Genomic DNA, 17,723 nt, shown 5'->3' on the forward strand with positions numbered 1-17,723 from the left:
ACGGGAAGGGATTCGGTTGATGAGGTACACAACTATATTAATAGCATCCCCCCAAAAATGAATGGAAACATGAGAGTTCAGCATAATACTTCTTGCAACTTCCAAGGTATGCCTATTTTTCCTCTCGGCTACCTCATTTTGCTGAGGTGTATGAGGGCAAGTACTCTGATGAACAACCCCATACTCAAGAAGATATGAATTTAGATGTTTAGTGAAATATTCTTTGGCATTATCAGATCTGAATTTTGATTCTAACTTCAAATTGAGTGAGAACATTTGATGGAAGGCACCGGTTAATGTAGGAACTTCATATCGAGAACGCATAAGATAAACCCATGAGAAGCAGTAGTAATCATCAACAAACAATAAGAAATACTTGTACCCCCCATAGCAGAAATATGATATGGCCCCCATACATAGTATGCACAATTTCAAAAGGAGTATTGCTTTTTTATTACTCAAAAAATATAAAGATCTACAATGTTTTGCAAGTTCACAACTCTTACATTTCAAAAAGGATATCTGGACTGACTTAAACAAAGTAGGAAACAAGTTTTTCAAAGATCTAAAAGACAAATGACCTAAACGATTATGCCAAAGCATAATCTGACTCACAGACTGAGAAACAAAAGACTCCGCAATTCCTTTATCACTTCCAGGGGGTGCTCGAGCAGGTATATTCCATTCATCTCATGGCCAGTCCTAATCACCTTCATTGTCACCAGATCCTGGAAAATATAATGGTTAGGAAGAAAAGGTTATTGAGCAATTTTGGCTTTTCGTAAGGCTACTGATTGAAAGTAGATTAGTGCTAAGTTTAGGTACATGCAAAGTTGAGGATAAAGTAATGGCATAAGAGATTTTGATGTTTCCCTTGCTAGAAATTGGAACAAGGGAGCCATAAGCTATGAATAGTTTATCTCTACCTGAAGACAAGTTGTAAGAAGTGAATAATGAAGACAAACTTGTTACATGATCTGATGCACCCGAGTCTATAATCCAAGTAGGGTTAGTGTTACCTGGAGTAGTGGCATGAAAAGCAGTGGCTCTTGTATCTGAGTCGGCAAATGCTGATGTAGAGGAAGGAGGTGCAGTAGTAGTAGAGACAGGCTGAGGTGATCCTACAAGCACAACTTCATTCTCCAACTGAGTCAGTGCTGCCCTGAATGCAACAATGGCCTCTAGAGAAGTGGATCGAGGCCCCTGAAGGGAAGAACCATCTGATGTAACAACAACATTTGCATTCCCTTTCTTATTCTTGAGTCTTTTCGGCACAAGATTTGGGTGAAGCTTCCAACAAGTGTCTTTTGTGTGCCTAGGTTTCTTGCAATACTCACAAAACACACCCTTCTTTCCTTCATTCTTCATCTCTTTCTCCCTCTCACCACTATACTTGTGTCTTGTAGCTGCTAATGCCACTTCCGTCTAAGAATTTTGAAGAATAACCTTCCTCCTACTCTCTTCACTATGTACTAGAGAGTAGGCTTGAGACAAGGTAACATTTTCCCTTGTGCAAAGCTATTGTCTAACAATGTCAAAATCAGAATTCAGACCCGCAAGAAATTCAAAAACTCTATTTCTTTCAACCAACTTGTTATAGGTTGCTGCATCTTTATTACTCTCCCACTTGATTGTTTCAAGGTGATCTATCTCATGCTATAGGGATTTCAGAGTGGAGTAATAAACTGATATGGGTTTCTCCCCCTACTTCAGATTGTTAACTTCCATTTTCAACTCAAAAGCCCTAGCCACATCAAGTGGCTGGGAGTAAGTTTCTTTCATATTGTCCTAAATATCCTTGGTAGTCTTTTTCCAAAGATAATTTCTGCTAATATGGGGCTGCATCGAATTGCACAACCATGTCATCACAAGATAATTTTCTTGAACCCATTTGGAATGGGAAGAGTCATCATTGGTTGGTTCCTTAGTATCTCTAGTTACATAGCCTAACTTTCCCCTTCCTCCAATTGCCATCATGGTAGATTGAGACTACTCCAAATAATTAGAACCATCAAATCTGATTGTGGTAACCTGTAAAGGGTTGTTATCAGTCATACTAACATCCCTTTCAACACCCTCTCCAGTAGGTTTCTGCTCACCCACAAAGAACTCCACGCTGAAACCAACACAAAAAAGTATAAGACCACACCCGACTCCCCTTCTGAAAAAAAGAAACACATAGAATAGAAGAACAACAACTTTTCGGTCCAAAAAAAACTTCAGAAAAATGGGCACACTGCTCAGAGATATCAGAAACCCTAATCAGTCCAATGAACTCCCAAAAAAATGCCGCACCTTGTAGAGGTTTCAGAAAAGAGTAACCTTTAGAACCCTAATCAGTCCAGTAAACTCCAAAAGGTATCTGATAACTTTGTAGTTTGATGCCTTAAGGGCATCATTTCAGGGGTATTTTAGGCCATAGAATAGTCAAAATGTCCCATTTTCCCAGTTAAATTCAATATTGTGACCAATGAGGGTCTCTATGCAAATCTTGGGGAAAACTTGGGAAGTTTCAAGGCTGAAATGTAGTTTTTGGGAAGCTAGTGTGAATTCCAGCTGAGAGAGGGGGTGTTTTTGTGAAAAATTGAGCACAAGAGGGCGCCTCCTATCTGCTAAATCCAGAATGGCACCCTTCTTACTGTATTAGCATACTCCCCTCTCCCTAGCAAACCCTAGGGCGCCTCTCCAATCATTCTTTTCATTTCTAACAAACCCTAGCTGCCCTAACTGCTAAATCCTCACCTTCCATCCCTTCCTAACATCTAATCTCCACCCTCCATTCTAGGGCACCCTCTTTGGAATGCATTCTAACCCTAGGGTGCCACCTAACTTCTAATCCTCACCATTCAGCCTTTATCCACTAGATCTCAGCCCTCTATTTCATTCTCTATCTCAACCATTCACCCTAGGGTGCCACTCACTCCTTTTAATCTCCACCTTTCAGCCCTAGGCACCTAAATCTCTACCATCCAATTCTGGGTGCCCAAATCTCAACCCTACATAATATTGGGTGCCCTCTCCTTCTCTTTTCAGCCTTAGGATCACCTTATAATAATCCTAACCCTCAATTCTAAACCCTAGGGTGCCCATATTTCTACTAAAACCCAATTGCCACCCCCCTCTTTCTCTCTAATCCTAGTTTTATCCATCTATCTCTATAAAAAGGACCCAAGGGGTCCTGAGAAGGGGTTGGATTTTGCCCCTAGGTAAGATGGAAGGTTGTTATTGAGAAGTTCAAGGGTAGAGAAAGAGGAGAATGCCTAGGCAAGAGAAGGGGTCCTGCTTGTAGTTCGCCTAGCCACTACTGCGACCTCTAGATTCAGATCCCAACCAATTTTCCATTAGTTTCAGATTTACTTACCGTTCTTTAATTTCCAGTCCTTATTTTTATTTCTGCAATTCACTTTTATCTAGTTTAATTTTTGTCTTCCTTTCTACAGATCTGAAATTCGGCAAGGTAAGACGGAAGGCCTAGCTCGAGGAGTTCGAGTGTCAAAGGATAGATCCGGAGACTGCTACCTCTGACCGAGTTGCAGACTTTCTATTTAGATTTTTTATTTATTTATTTCTGTCATTTATTTATCTTTTTGTAAGTTTCACTTTCAGCACTGTTAGAATTTTATTTTAATGGATTCTAGTTTAATTAATTAAATTTTGTGTTTCTACAATTTCCAATCGTGTTATTTTGTCCGGATTGATGTAACAAATTTTCCCTCGCTTCCCTATGGATACGACCTCTTTTTCACCACTAACTGCGTTTCGTAGTTGTTTTAAGAATCGATAAATTTATAAATATTGAAAATAGTGTTCCGAAGTGGTTAACGACACACTTCCGGAGGCACCAGTATCCGCACTTCTCAGAGATTTCAGAAAAGAATATCCTTCAGTAATAGTCCTTTGGAGGGTTAAAGAAAAAGAAAACTACACAGAAATTTCTGGGTGGCACCTTTTAAATCTCACATCAAAAACTTTTCTCTAATTCTTCTTGACTGCTGGGCAAACTCCAAGAACAGAAATGTCCTAGGCAAGGCTTTGAACTCCACCAATTTCCAAGAATCAGGCCATGGACAGAACTAGAACTCCAGCCCTATTAAACTCTCATGTAGTCGGCTGGGAAGAGTCTACATGAGATTCACGAGCAGACCTAAACCTACTTTGATACCAACTTGAAGTTACTGCTGTTAGCTGAACTTCTGGGTACAAAATGAAAACAGAAATCAAGAAGAAGAAGAGAGAAGAAAAGAAGAAGAGAAAAGGAGGAAATAAAGGAGAAGAGAGAGCAAAGGAAGAGCAAGAGAGTGATGGGCTAAAATCACTTATTGCCGCTCAAGGCAGTATTATTTATATGTTCAACATAACATTAGGTAAAAGGACAAGAATGCCCTGCTACCTATAATAGTACAAGTAAGCAAGTATAAATGCAAGAAATAAGAAATAAATTGAACTTATGGGACCACATAAACAAGGAACATCATGTTTGGTCCACTGTATCACTACATGCCCCACAGCACATCCCCGCTGTGTATTGGGAATATCTCCCGATGATAGTACCACTTCTGTTGATGTCATCATCGGGAGATATTTCCAATATACGACAGGGATGTGTCGTGGGGTGTTGTGGGGGGGGCCCTTGTGAGGTGGAGATGTGGACTCCTTGCATACACAAAGTAGTCACTCAGTCGTACTGAGTAAGTTACTCTTGAACCCCTTATAGAAGTTCAAACTTTGCTCTAAACCTATGTTTGAGGATCTTCCATAAGTAAATGCTCGTGGCCAACTCGTCCTTTTTGGGTTAGTAGAGAGACAAGCTCTTTGTTGCCTTGCAAAAGTTTACCCAACCCACTCATTGGAGTAAGGGTGTCAATGGACAGGTTTTAGATTGGACCCCATCCAGTCCAAAATTAATTTGGACGGAATGGATGGACCAACAAGACATATTGGATTGGGCCAATCTAGTCCAAAATATTTATTAGATTGGATTGGACCAGGTTTGTCCATAACAAATTTATATTGGATTGGGTTGGATTAAGTCAATATCTGATCCATTGAAATAAGATAAGAATATGTGTCAATGGACCGGGTTTGGGTTGAAACCAATCTAAATCAAAATGAATTTGAATAGATTGAACGGTCTAGACATTGAATAAACATTCATTAGATTGGATTGGACCTGGTCCATTTATAATGGGCTCACATTGGACTAAATCGGATTGGACCAAATCCACTCCAATTGACACCCCTACTAGAGAGTAACCAAATAATCAAAGAATGCAAGTTGTCATGACCTGCAATAAGCCAACCTCATAGCAACCTCTTTATCCTCTTCCTATCGGTTTGGGAAGTGATTCTTAAGCTCATCGAAGAACTTCTTCATGTTCCTAAGGGCTAAGTTGTAACTTGAAACATCTATAGACTTCATATGCTACTCCTGGATGTCTTTGACAATAACTCTAATATAAAGGTTCAAAGTATCATAAACATCAAGTGTATCGGAAAGGCAATTTTAAGAAACGTATTGAGATATGCCTTGGATACACATGCATATAAGAGAAAAACTAAGATACACATAGATACGCTTGGAAACACTATAAATACTTTAATAAATCATAAATATACATCAACAACACTAAATATAAGACCTAAATGAGGTGTATATACATAATATTAATATATTTTAATGGTTTTATGAAGAAATATATTGTAGTTAATTATAATTTCATTAAAAATTCAATGCTTAAATATAATTTATAAATTATAATTCTTAAGTTTTAATGTTTAATGGGATGGGAAAAACCCAACTCTCCTATCTGATCATAAAACATGCATTGACACAAATTCTAAGAGAAAATATAATTAATAATTATATATTATTTCAATAATTATTATTTATTATTTATTTCCAAAAATTATAAAAATAAATAAACATTATATAATATATTCAAAAAATAGTTATTAAAGAAGAAATTTCAATTGCTTTGTGGATATGATAAATCATCCATAGAATTATAATATATTCAATCATTGTGATCAAATGATAAGTAGACCCCAAAAAATCCAAAACCAAGTAAGTAATGAGCCTCTAATCAATCTATCCAATCACCCAAACTTGTAATGTCAAATTTACGTAAATTGGTGAAATTTTCCTCTTATTGTCAATGATTGATTGAGAGAATCTCTCCCAAAGCTGCCTTGACCTCCTATTCCCTCGATCAAACTCCCTCCAAAAGCCCTCTAAACCTCATCCATTGATCTTCTTAATCCCAAATCTCAACCCTCCATTCCCTTCTAGAATTCTCTCCAAAACTCTATAAATACCCACCATTTTTCTCACACAAATACACACATTCTAGCTTAGGAAGAAAACTCTACCCCCATTAGCCTAGATAATACCCCATTCACGTCCCAGGCAGCTCCAAACTTCCCTAATCCATGCCCAAACTCATGAGAAAACCTCCACCATGTCCAAATAACTCATATAGGTCAAGCCTACATTAAAGTAGAAGCTTTGAAGTACTCTTAAAGCCATAAACAATGCAACAGAAGTTCTTTGACATACAATAGCGTTTGGGCTACATAACCAACGTCTTTCGCCCTCCAATGAACCAAAGTTCATTCTAAAGCTTAGGGGCCTCTCGAGGAGCAAAAGGAATTCAAAGAAGCGCAGCGAGGGTGGCAATCGAAGTCAATGATTCATGCTTGAAAACTGTCGGATGCTACGGTAAATAAGGCAATCATCGCATGCTACAAGTCATTTCCAAGGTGTGTCTTCTCTATTTTTTTATGAATGGTTACTCTCTGCAGACCTTAGATTTATGTTGGTTATAGAATTTCTTATCACTTCACATGTTGTTTCAAGTTCAAGTTCTTTAAATAGTTGCATACTGGTTATTCCTTTACTTTTTTTCTTGTTTTATGGATTATTTTTAATTAATTATGTGGTTTTTGTTAGTTACACTTAGGCTATGTTTGGTTTGAAGGAAAAGGTAGGGAAAGGAAGGGAAAGACAGGAAAACCAATACAAGGGTTGTAAAGATTTCCCTACCTTTCCTTACATTTTCCTTCAAACCAAACATAGCCTTAATGTCAGCCTTAGCATAGGACTTCTAAAAATAATGTCACCTTAGCATGTTGCTTAGTTCCTTGCATTTGTTTTTTTTTTTTTTTTTCTTTTCATTTGCATCACATTACAATTAAATCGGTCATGCCATGTTTGTATTTGTTTAACTGTTGAAGTTGTCATAATAAGATACTAGATTTTTATTCTTTTAATCTCCATTAGGAATTCATTTAACAATCAGTCCCACCTTTTTCATTTTTGTATTTATGATTCTGTCTCTTTATTAGTTTCATTGCAAGCCATATGTTTTCATTAAGCATTTAAATAATCATTTTGAATTCACTTCCCTTGCATTAGAAATTGAAGTGCACTAATCTTGTTTACATATACATGTAGAAAGTTAACTTGGTTTTGGTTACTAATCCATGCATTTAGTTCATTTAATTCCAAGATAATCCTAGGCCATGCTCGGCTGCATGGATCACGTTCCCATTAACTCTTGTAATCACGACCCCTATGCACTAGCATTCTCAAACTGCTCTATCTTTATTGAGACCTCAGCCTCCTTTGAGCCTTCAGCTAACTTGTCTGTCAGAGTCTTCGCCCCTCGTACTACATCCCGAGGTCTTTGACGTCTTTTGATTGTTCGCAAGTAGAATCCTTAACCTCTTCACCCCAGAAGTGACAAAGTTGCAAAGATGGTATTGAAAATGTATCTGATTATAGGCCCATTGGCTTGACAAATGTCACTTATAAAATAGTGACAAAAATTATAACCTCTTGCTTGAAGTAGTTGATGTCAAAACTCGTATCTCCACTGCAGAGTGCTTACACTAGGAAGACAGATTATTGATAATCAAATCATTATAGCAGAGGTGTTGGGTTCCATGAAGAAGATGAAAGGTATACATGGTTCTTTGGTTCTTAAAGTAGACCTGTTCAAGGCTTTATAATCGAATGGAATGTCATTCTTGATGCATGTCCTGAAGTTGAGAGGCTTCTTACACCAATTTTTCTCATTAATTATTATCTGCTTCTTGACAAATTCAATTTGTATTATATTAAATGGGATACCAGCACAACCTTTTCCATTACATAGGGGACTAAGACAAGGCTGCTCCTTGTCTCCTTATCTATTTATTCTTGGGGCCGGTGTTCTTTCTAGATTATTACTGCATTCACTCGCCGCCAAGCAGCTGATTGGCTTTCAAGTAGGGAGGGGTGGTGTTACAATGTTTGTAGGTGATATTTTATTGTTTGGTAGAGCTTCTATTTAGGAAATCAGCCATACCAAGAACTTGTTGGATCTATTGGTGGGTGGTCGAGCTAGGAGGTAAATTATGCTAAGTTTGTAGTTTCATTTAGTCCCATTGTTCATAGGCATAGCCGTAGAATGCTCTTGTCTTATTTGGGGGTAAAATTAATGAAGGCTAAGGAAGCCTATTTGGACTGTTGTTTGAATGATATTCACAATAGTAATGAAGATTTTACAAATCTAATTGAGAAAATTAAAGCTAGGCTTGCAGGTTAGAAGGGTAGGTTTCTTTCACATGCTGGTGGTGCTAGTATAGAGCAGGGTCACCTCTTTCCCTATGTATGTTATGGCTATTAAATTGATGGGTAATTCTTATTGTGATCATCTAAAAAAGTTGAGCAGAGATTTTTGGTGGGTGTGAACATCCCAATTGATTTGGGGTTCACTCCATGGCTTAAATAGTAAGGAGCCACCACCCGCCAAAGCAAGGAAAATGGGAGTGATGGGCCTCCCATGTTCAAGAAATCAAACAAGACTCACATGTGCCTAAAACAAAGCTAATCTAGGTACTTGAAAGGGGAGAGAGGAAAGGTATTAGACACTCCTTTCCCATACACCTTATGTAGTACTATTCCCTTAAAAATAAAGCAAAGAGAAATTAAAACAACCAAAGACTTTTACTCATTCTATGCTGAAATTTTCTCATATCAAAAGAATGATGAATATGTTGAACATTCCAATCCTCTAAAGCCATTTCGAAGAATTCATTGGAGCAAGGAGAGATTGAGGTCTCCCCTCCCTCTCTCTCTCTTTTTTTTTTTTATCCAAGAAAACTCTTACAATGGCCATCTCCTTTTGAAAATTCTAGGATTGAAGTAAGGTGGTAGAGAGATCTTCTCTCATCCCCTTTTTATCCAATCCTAGACTTTCTACTAGTGAGCAAAGTGAATTGGATTGTTCAAAGAGTTCATGACTCTCATGAGAAAACTTTACACTAATGACTTCATAAGAAAGATTAAAAAGGGAATACATTCATAAAGTGAGACATGCTAAGCTAAAACCAAAATCAAACACACATTCCTACACTTTTCTATGCAATTAGAACATTCTAAAAGATGGTAAAAGAAACTAAGTTGGCCTTCCATGATTCTAACACCTAGAAAATGGATTCCAACATATATGTTAAATAATTTCAGCTTAATTTTGATCCAAATTAGATTAAAAAACACTAATGAGTAAAAAAGACTACCTAGAACACTAATGAGATTCAAGGAAATAAAAGTACTAAATAAAAAAGGATGAGGTAAGTAACTCACTTCTTTGTGTCCTTTGAGCAAACACTTAGTGTAGGATGTGATGAGCTGAAATGCTTGATAGTCCTTGATAGTCCTCCTTCCTTTCTTCTATCCTCTTCTTGCTTCTCCTCTTTATTATTCTTCCTTGGCTGAAATCCTTTACAAGATGGGATCTGGATTTTTCTTCTTTCTTCCTTTTTCATTGATTTATAGAATGAGTGTGAGGGGAAAGTGAATTTGGTTTAGGGTTTGGTTTGGGCTGAGATGTAAAGAGGATGATGGAGGGTTTTTGGCTTCGGTTTAGAATGATGATGGTTCCATGGTGGAGAGATGGAGATGAATGGAGGAGAAAAGAAATGGAGATTTTGGTTCAGGTTAGAATGTGATAGAGAGGAGGAGGTAGAGATTTCAGTTGTTGTGTTGTTGGTTAAAGGTGGAGGAAGGTTTTCTTAGTGAAGCTTGGTCATGGAGATTGGGAAAGATGGAGAGGAGAGTTAGAAAGACATGAGGAGGTTCAGTTGGGGTGTTGTGTGTGAGATGAGTGAGAGGGAGAATTCGGTGGGGGTAGGGCTAAGTGTGTCTTAGAGGGAGAGGAGAGAATGAGAGTGAGAGAGGGATATGAGGTTCAGTGGTGTATGGAGACGAGAATGAGAGGGACTTTGGTTTTGCCTTAGCCAAAGATGAGGAGTTCTTCTTCCTTCTTCTTCCTCTTTCACTTATGTGAAAATGGGCTGTTTTCTTTTCTTTTTTTTTTTTTTGAGGGTCTGAGATTGAATACGAAAATGGGCTGCTATCGGCTTATCCTTCTTAATCAGTTCTCCAGCCCTCTGCAATATATTGTTGAGTTCCTGAAGACTAAAATTTAGCTTATTCATGTTATAGTTCATGGTAAACTGATTGAAGGAGGGAAGCAAGAAATTGAGGATAGCATCAATTTTAGTGTCATGGTCTAACTCGACTCGAGAGCCTCCAGTTCATTAATATAACCCATCATCTTTAGACAATGGTCATAAACATATTGGTTCTCGGTCATCTGTGCGGTCATAAACAACTTTAAGACCTTCTGACGAGTAGAACAGTTTTGCTCCTCATACATAGTCTTTAGACTATCCAATATGTCTTTGGACACTTCGATCTTATCGAATTGTCGTTGTATCGGATTGTCCAAAGAGGATATAATATAACACCGGGCAAGAGAATTTTTCTCCTCCCATTCTTGATACTCTCTTCATATGGCCTCAGAAGCCCTGTCACCTAGATGATCCAGAGCAGGGTTTTTAGCAATTTTGTCCAATTTCTCGGACGTTAGGACCAGCATAAGGTTACGGAACCAGTCAACATAATTTGGGCCCTTAAGTTTGTTGTTGTCCAATAGTTTAGCGAATTGACTATTTGCCATTTCTAATAAAGGGCAAAACAAATATTAGTCCACAACTTTATTTGATTCATGTTATCTACATAGATATGGCTTTTAATCTATATTCCATTTCCATTTATTCATCTCTGAGATTTTCCTCCTATCTCAGTGATGAAGACTACGAATTATGTCTCTGGAAATGTGGGAAATCACATAGGGTTCATGGAGCCAACTGTTTCAGCTGCATAACCCCACCACCTTTCTGTGAAGGATCATATCCACTCATCTTATGAGCTTTCCCTTTGGCCTCTGTCAGACAAGGTTCATTGCCATTTTAGGTTAAACCTTTCTGTCTAGTGAGTGCTCACCCATCATATTCGTGAACGCCAAGGTACCGTGAGAGAGTTTTCCATTTTAGGATAGGCCCCTCCCACATCGGTCTATGACACCCCTATCATCTTATGAAACAATCCAAGAGATCCAGCAGCAAATGAATAACCCAATTTTATGGTGCGTTTCTTCATTACTGAAGGACCCATCTTCATGTTAATGATGGAAGGCCTTTAGAGAGTTCATCATATGAATCTCCCTATCACATGCACTCATATTTCAGTGGAGGGAATGAAATATTACACTCTAGTTTAATTTAGGTTAAACCAAAGTGGCTTCCATTGACTTTCATAAAGGCAGATTTAGATGGGCCCTAGACGGCTAGGGTTCCGCACGGTTCCTCTTGGGGAGGAAGTTGAAGTGGTGCCCACCACGAAGGGAGATCATCAAATGATCTTAAGGACACCATGGCAATGATGTGCATTCAACCATGGTGTGCGCAAGAGCCACTATCGTATCTGCATGGGCCAAGTACTTATGGCCCATGAACGTTGTACATCACATGCATGAAAACCATAATTGATCTGATCAATTAAATAATTGTAAAACCCATAATTAAAGTCCATATAAAATCATAATATTACTGATTAACATTATCTAGGTATATGGGTTGAATTGCAAAGAGCAGTTCGGCCCATATAGCTTTTATGCTGAAATGGGCTAAAGTAGTTTTAACATATTAAAAATGAGTTTTACCGATGTGGGTTGAATTACATCTTGCAATTAACCATCAACTCCAGGACCCATGTGTGAAAAATTAGGGCCGGGAATAGCCCCCATCGAACCACAGATTCGGTCCAACTAGTTTGGTCCAATCTGGTTCGAATGGGTCTAGGGTTTGATTTTTAATTCAAGATTTAATTCAAGAAAAAATTGATCTGAAATTAAATAACTGAAACAAGACAATCAAGAATCAGTAGGAGGGTTGTTCGTAGGACTGCTACCCTGCAAAACAAAAGTTAGATCAGAGTATGCAGTTTCCAAAACTGCAAATCGCAGATGGCCGAACCCATATCTACGAAAATCTCTCCTCTGCGCAATCTGCTTCAACTTCAAATGGAATAAAATAGAAAAACCTATTTTCTATTAATATTACATCAGAATTTAATTCCTATACATTCCGTCTAAAAAAAAAGAAAAACTAATTACAGACCAAGAATGAAAAGAACAACAGGTGCGCAGATATCTTGTGCCATTAAAGAATTTGATGTCCACCGTACGAACAACCCAAAAATCAAGAAAAATATGTAGAACAATTCTAAATATAAATCAGATTTATAAATATTCAATTTCAGATCAATCATCCAAAAACTAGAAACAAATTTCCCAGAAAACACTAATCTACGCAAATCGGGTAGAACGCCTTCTGCCCATTTGCGCAGATCCAGATCTGGTTTATTTTGGTTCAAGATTTGAACCTAGCTCTGATACCACTGAAGGGATGAGAGATCCATCATATGGATGGCTGAACCCTGCAGGAAGGTTGGGCGAAATTTCAAAAATTTCTCTCTCCCATGTGGGAATCACATTCCCTATTTTAGAAAACCGCATTTTCAATGATCAATGTTGAAACCAAACCGGACCAGATCTGAAACCAAAAGGTAAGAGAGGGATATACCTGATACGGAGTAACAGTAAATCCCAACGAAGGTGTTCACGTCCAAGGAAAAAACCAAAGACTGCTCCCACTAAAGATGACACAGTGTGAGGTGGAACAGAATCAACAGGATGACTCTTCAGCAAGAACCAAATTCTTCAACAAGAATGTGATGGAGGGCTGGTGAGCACGACTTCAGATTACCTTTTCTACCAAAAGGTAATATCAAGAACCTTTCTTGATCACTCCCACAGGTGGAAATCGAACTGGCAGGGGCGGCAAGAGCAGGAAAGAATAGAAGACAGGAGCAGTGAAACTGCAAATTCTTCTCTCTGTGTAATCTGCGAACTAAATGTTGTGTATTGGAGGTTCTCTCTGCTCCTCTATTTAGCCTTGAAAGAGAGCATCTCCTAATCCCATTAGGAGTTTCCTAATCCAAATCTTGTATTTGGATATGGACTCTCTTTAAGAGATAAGGATAATCTCTTATCTTATCTGCAGATAAAGATCAACCTTCCTAATCAAATTAGGAGTTTCTTGATTCAAATCTTTATTTGGATCTGGACTCACAGAGTGGATAGCGATAATCCCTTATCCTATCTACTGATCAAAATCGCAGAACCGCCCCTAATTAATTAATCTTATTAAGCCAGTTCGAATTGGGCTTTAGGCCCATTAAGTCTATGTGCTCACTTAACCTCCTAACTGTTGCCCAATTGGCTATCCTTGTATGGCGTGGGACCCAAACATTGATCTACACATTAGCCACATGGGTTCAACCCCACCTCTGTTACAAGGCTTGGCCGAATTCACTGTAGGAAACAGTGAACCCTTGAGTCCATCACCATGGGCTCTTAATGGGCCCAACATTTACACTAAATGGTCCTTGGGTCAAGCCACCTTATAAAAACCCAAGGACTATGGGCAGATGCAAGATTAGCCCATCAGGTATTACCTTCAATGGTCTTACACTTAACCTCTCAGCCCATAATGATCAAACACTGCCCAACAAGAGATGACCTCTCCCTCGGCTGCAAGGTACAATGCTGCACTCTCTACTCACATGGATCCCAGGAATTAAAACCTTTTGCAAACATTTTGAAACCATAATATATATATATATATATATATATATATATATTATGTATATCTCTATATAAATATATTTTGCAAAACAATTTTCAACGGTTGAAATCAACTACTAGCAGTTTAGGTTTCCATCAGAGAGAGTGCATCCCCGATCATTCACTTTGTCCGACAAAGGGGCTGATCCTATCACTATGGTCACCCACTCAGATGAATTCTTGGACTGTCCCAACATACCCAGTGTAGTATCATAATCGAGTCTAGGGGTCAGGTGTAACATTCCAGTTTTGCCCATCTATCTCCAAGGTCCAGGGCAATACTGGATTTCTGGTCCGGTTCAAGGTTTCAAGAAAACCCACATTGCATGTACCTCAGGTCTCACCCTGGCAGCTGAGACAAGCCACCCCAACCAATTTGGTGGCACATCAATGTCAGCCTTGGCAGGATAAATCTTCCCAGATCTATCCAACGGCTGTGAAAATTCTAAATTAACACGAGTCTCATAAGTGTCCAGTTTAAGGGTATTACACAGAAACACACCATAATAACATGAATCAAATATGTACTTTATTCATTTACATTAAATGTCACAATGTATATCATTCTGATTGGAGCTAAGGGCATACGTTGTCTAACAGGGCTCTCCAAGGCTTTTCTTATTTTTTTTTCTCCTTTTCTTGCTTGGGCCGAACCTAGACTCGTAGTCTAGGTTCAGGCTCTCTCTTTCTCTCTTCCTTGAATGCCTAGACAAGGCTCCTTAAATCACTCTCCTTTGTTTCCCCCCCATTTAATGTCAAGAAAGAAGGAAATTTAAATTTTAATTTTAAAATTTGAATTTGAGAGATCCAGGGTAGGGAGATCTAAGGGTGGAGAGAGAGAGTATGGGTTTAGATTTAGGGCTAAGGTTGCCTCTAGGGTTAACGGGGGCTTTGGGTGATTTCTAGGAATGTGTAGGGACCTAAATGGAAATGTACATGGTGGTTTTTGCAATGAAAGGGCAAGTCTAAGGGGTGTGATGTATAAGATTCAATGGCTGGGATTAAACCTTAAGATGTTAGGGTTTATCTCAACCAACGAGATCGCATGAATTAGAATCTTCATAGATGGAGGGGTAAAATGGGGAATTTTGTAACAAAAGTTTCCATGGGGGTTCCAAGGTGTCTGAAAAGGGTAGTGTTGGGGTTTGATAGCCTCGGGGAGTGTGTCTGAGTGCGAAATCATGATTTAGAGCATATTAATCAACGATGACTGTTAGATCAAGATCTTTCTTGATAGAGGGTTAAAAGGGTCACTTTGGGTCCAAAAAAGGAGGATAGTCGACCAAAATGTCTAGGAAGGTGACAACATGGTCTAGGCATATCGGTGGGAATATTGCGATGCAGATCTTAAATTTGGATAATTACGGCCAATAAGAGCTATAGATTTGGAATCTTTTGGAATAAGGGGTAAAATGGTTATTTTTGTGTCTAAAATTTATTGGGTTGTCGATCGAAAGGTTTTAATGGGGTTTGGATATGTCGAGTGATGCATGATGACGGATATCTTAAATTTTGAGAGTATTGAACGACGAAGATGGTCTATTTGGAATATTTTCATGAGAAGGGTAAAATGGTAATTTTAAGGTTTAAAATTTGATCGATTGTTGATTGGGAAGCTTTGATGAGGTTTGGAGGTGTTGGATGATGCATAACGACGGATATCTTAAATTTAGAGAATATTGGGTAATAAAGATGGTTTATTTAGAATCTTTTTATACAAAAAGTAAAATGGTCATTTTAGGGTTTAAAATTGGATGGATTGTTGATTGGGAGGTTCTGATAAGGTTTGGGTTTCATGAAAGGTGTGCCGCAATGAAGATCTTGAAATAGGAGAGTAATGGCCAATAAGGATGGTTAATATGTAATGTTTTTAGATGAGGGGCAAAATGGGTATTTTGATGTCTAAAATTGGGTGGATGGTCGATTAGGAGGTTGATGGAGGTTTTAGTGAGATTTGGAGGTCTCCAATAGTATGGCATCATGGAGATTTTGAAATCGGATAATGATGGTTGGTTTGAAATCTTTTTGGATGATGGGCAAAATGGGTATTTTAAGGTCTAAAATTGGGTGGATGGTTGATCTTGTAGGATTTGATGTATTAGGAGAGGTATCGAGATAAAGATCTAAGGTTTTAAGTGTAGCGAGCAATGAGAGTGGTCGATTTGGAATCTTTGTGTACAATGGGTAAAACGGACGTTTTAAGATCTGAAATTTATTAGGTGATTAATTAGGTAGTTGATGAAAGTTTTGACGAGGTTTTGGTGTCTTGGGGGAGGTGTTGAGATGGGGATCTATGATTTTGAGAGTAATAAACGACGAGAAAGGTTGATTTGGAATCTTTGTCTATGAGGATAAAATGGACATTTTTAGGTTTGTTATCTTCTAGTGGAAAATCAGGTGGTTGATGAAAGTCTTGGTGAGGTTTGGGTGTCTTAGGAATGGTGTTGTGATCGAGATCTAAGATTTTGAGAGTAGCAGGTGACGGGAGTGATTGATTTGGAATCTTTGCGTATAAGGGGTAAAACAGACATTTTTAGGTTTAAAATTTGTTGGATGGTCAATCAGGTGTCTGGTGAAAGTTTTGGTGAACTTTAGGTGTATTGGGAGTGGTGTCATGATTGAGATCTAAGATTTTGAGAGTAGCGTGTGACAGAAGTAGTTGATTTGGAATCTTTCTCGATGAGGGGCAAAAAGGGTATTTTTGGGTTTGAAAGTTTTTGGATGGGTATCTTAGGATCCTTGGAGTATAATGGGAGTGTACGATGGCTTTATAGGTGTGGGAATCGTGACAATCTAGGTTGTGGGTATTTCGGTCAATGAGAAGGCTCAGAATGACATCTTGGTTTGATGGATGGGTAAATGAGGAAATTTTAGGCTGGACTTTGGTAGAATGGCATGGATTTGAATTATAAGGCTGTTGGTAGGGTTTGGTCATGTCAAGGATGTGTTGATTGCTAGTTTTTGGCTCAGGAAGTGTCGTGGGGTCAAATGCGTTGAAATAGAATGTTTGATGGATGAATGGAAAAATCAAGGAATTTAGGGATGAAATTTGGTGAAATTGGATGTTCAAAGGTTTTGCTACATGTGATGGAGTCTGATCGGTAGACAAGCATGGTGACGTGATGCAATCATTACCATTGGAAAGATTGGTGAGGTCTAATCGGGCATCAGGAGTGTGAGAAGTATGTCAGAGAGAGGACCGAACAAAAATTGGGTACTGACAGTGGGGTTTTGTATAGGAGGCATATTTACCTAAAGAATCAGAAGTTAATAACTAAATCAAAACTTTCTAATGGACTAGGATTTAAGAATTTCAGTTGTTTAAATGTTGCATTGGTGGCAAAATTGTGTTGGAGATTCCTTACCAGAGACATCAATTGTGGATGCAAGTGTTCATTGCTAAATATCTGTCTCATTCTAAAAATTTTTGGACAGTTTCCTTTAAGGCAAGGTGTACTGTTCATTGGTCGAGTATGTTAAACTGCCAACCTGCTCTTCGTAGGGGTTGTCGAATATTGGTAGGTCATGATGGCCTATTCAGGCCTTTCCTGACCCTTGGGTACTAGTAGAGGTTGCATAATTGTACAGCACACATTGAAGTATCTCACTCTATAGACCCCTCTAATTGTTGCTGGGGATCCCATCCCG

This window comes from Nelumbo nucifera, chromosome 8 (genome assembly GCF_055504915.1).
Source record: "Nelumbo nucifera cultivar China Antique chromosome 8, China Antique-T2T, whole genome shotgun sequence".
Classification (NCBI taxonomy): domain Eukaryota; kingdom Viridiplantae; phylum Streptophyta; class Magnoliopsida; order Proteales; family Nelumbonaceae; genus Nelumbo; species Nelumbo nucifera.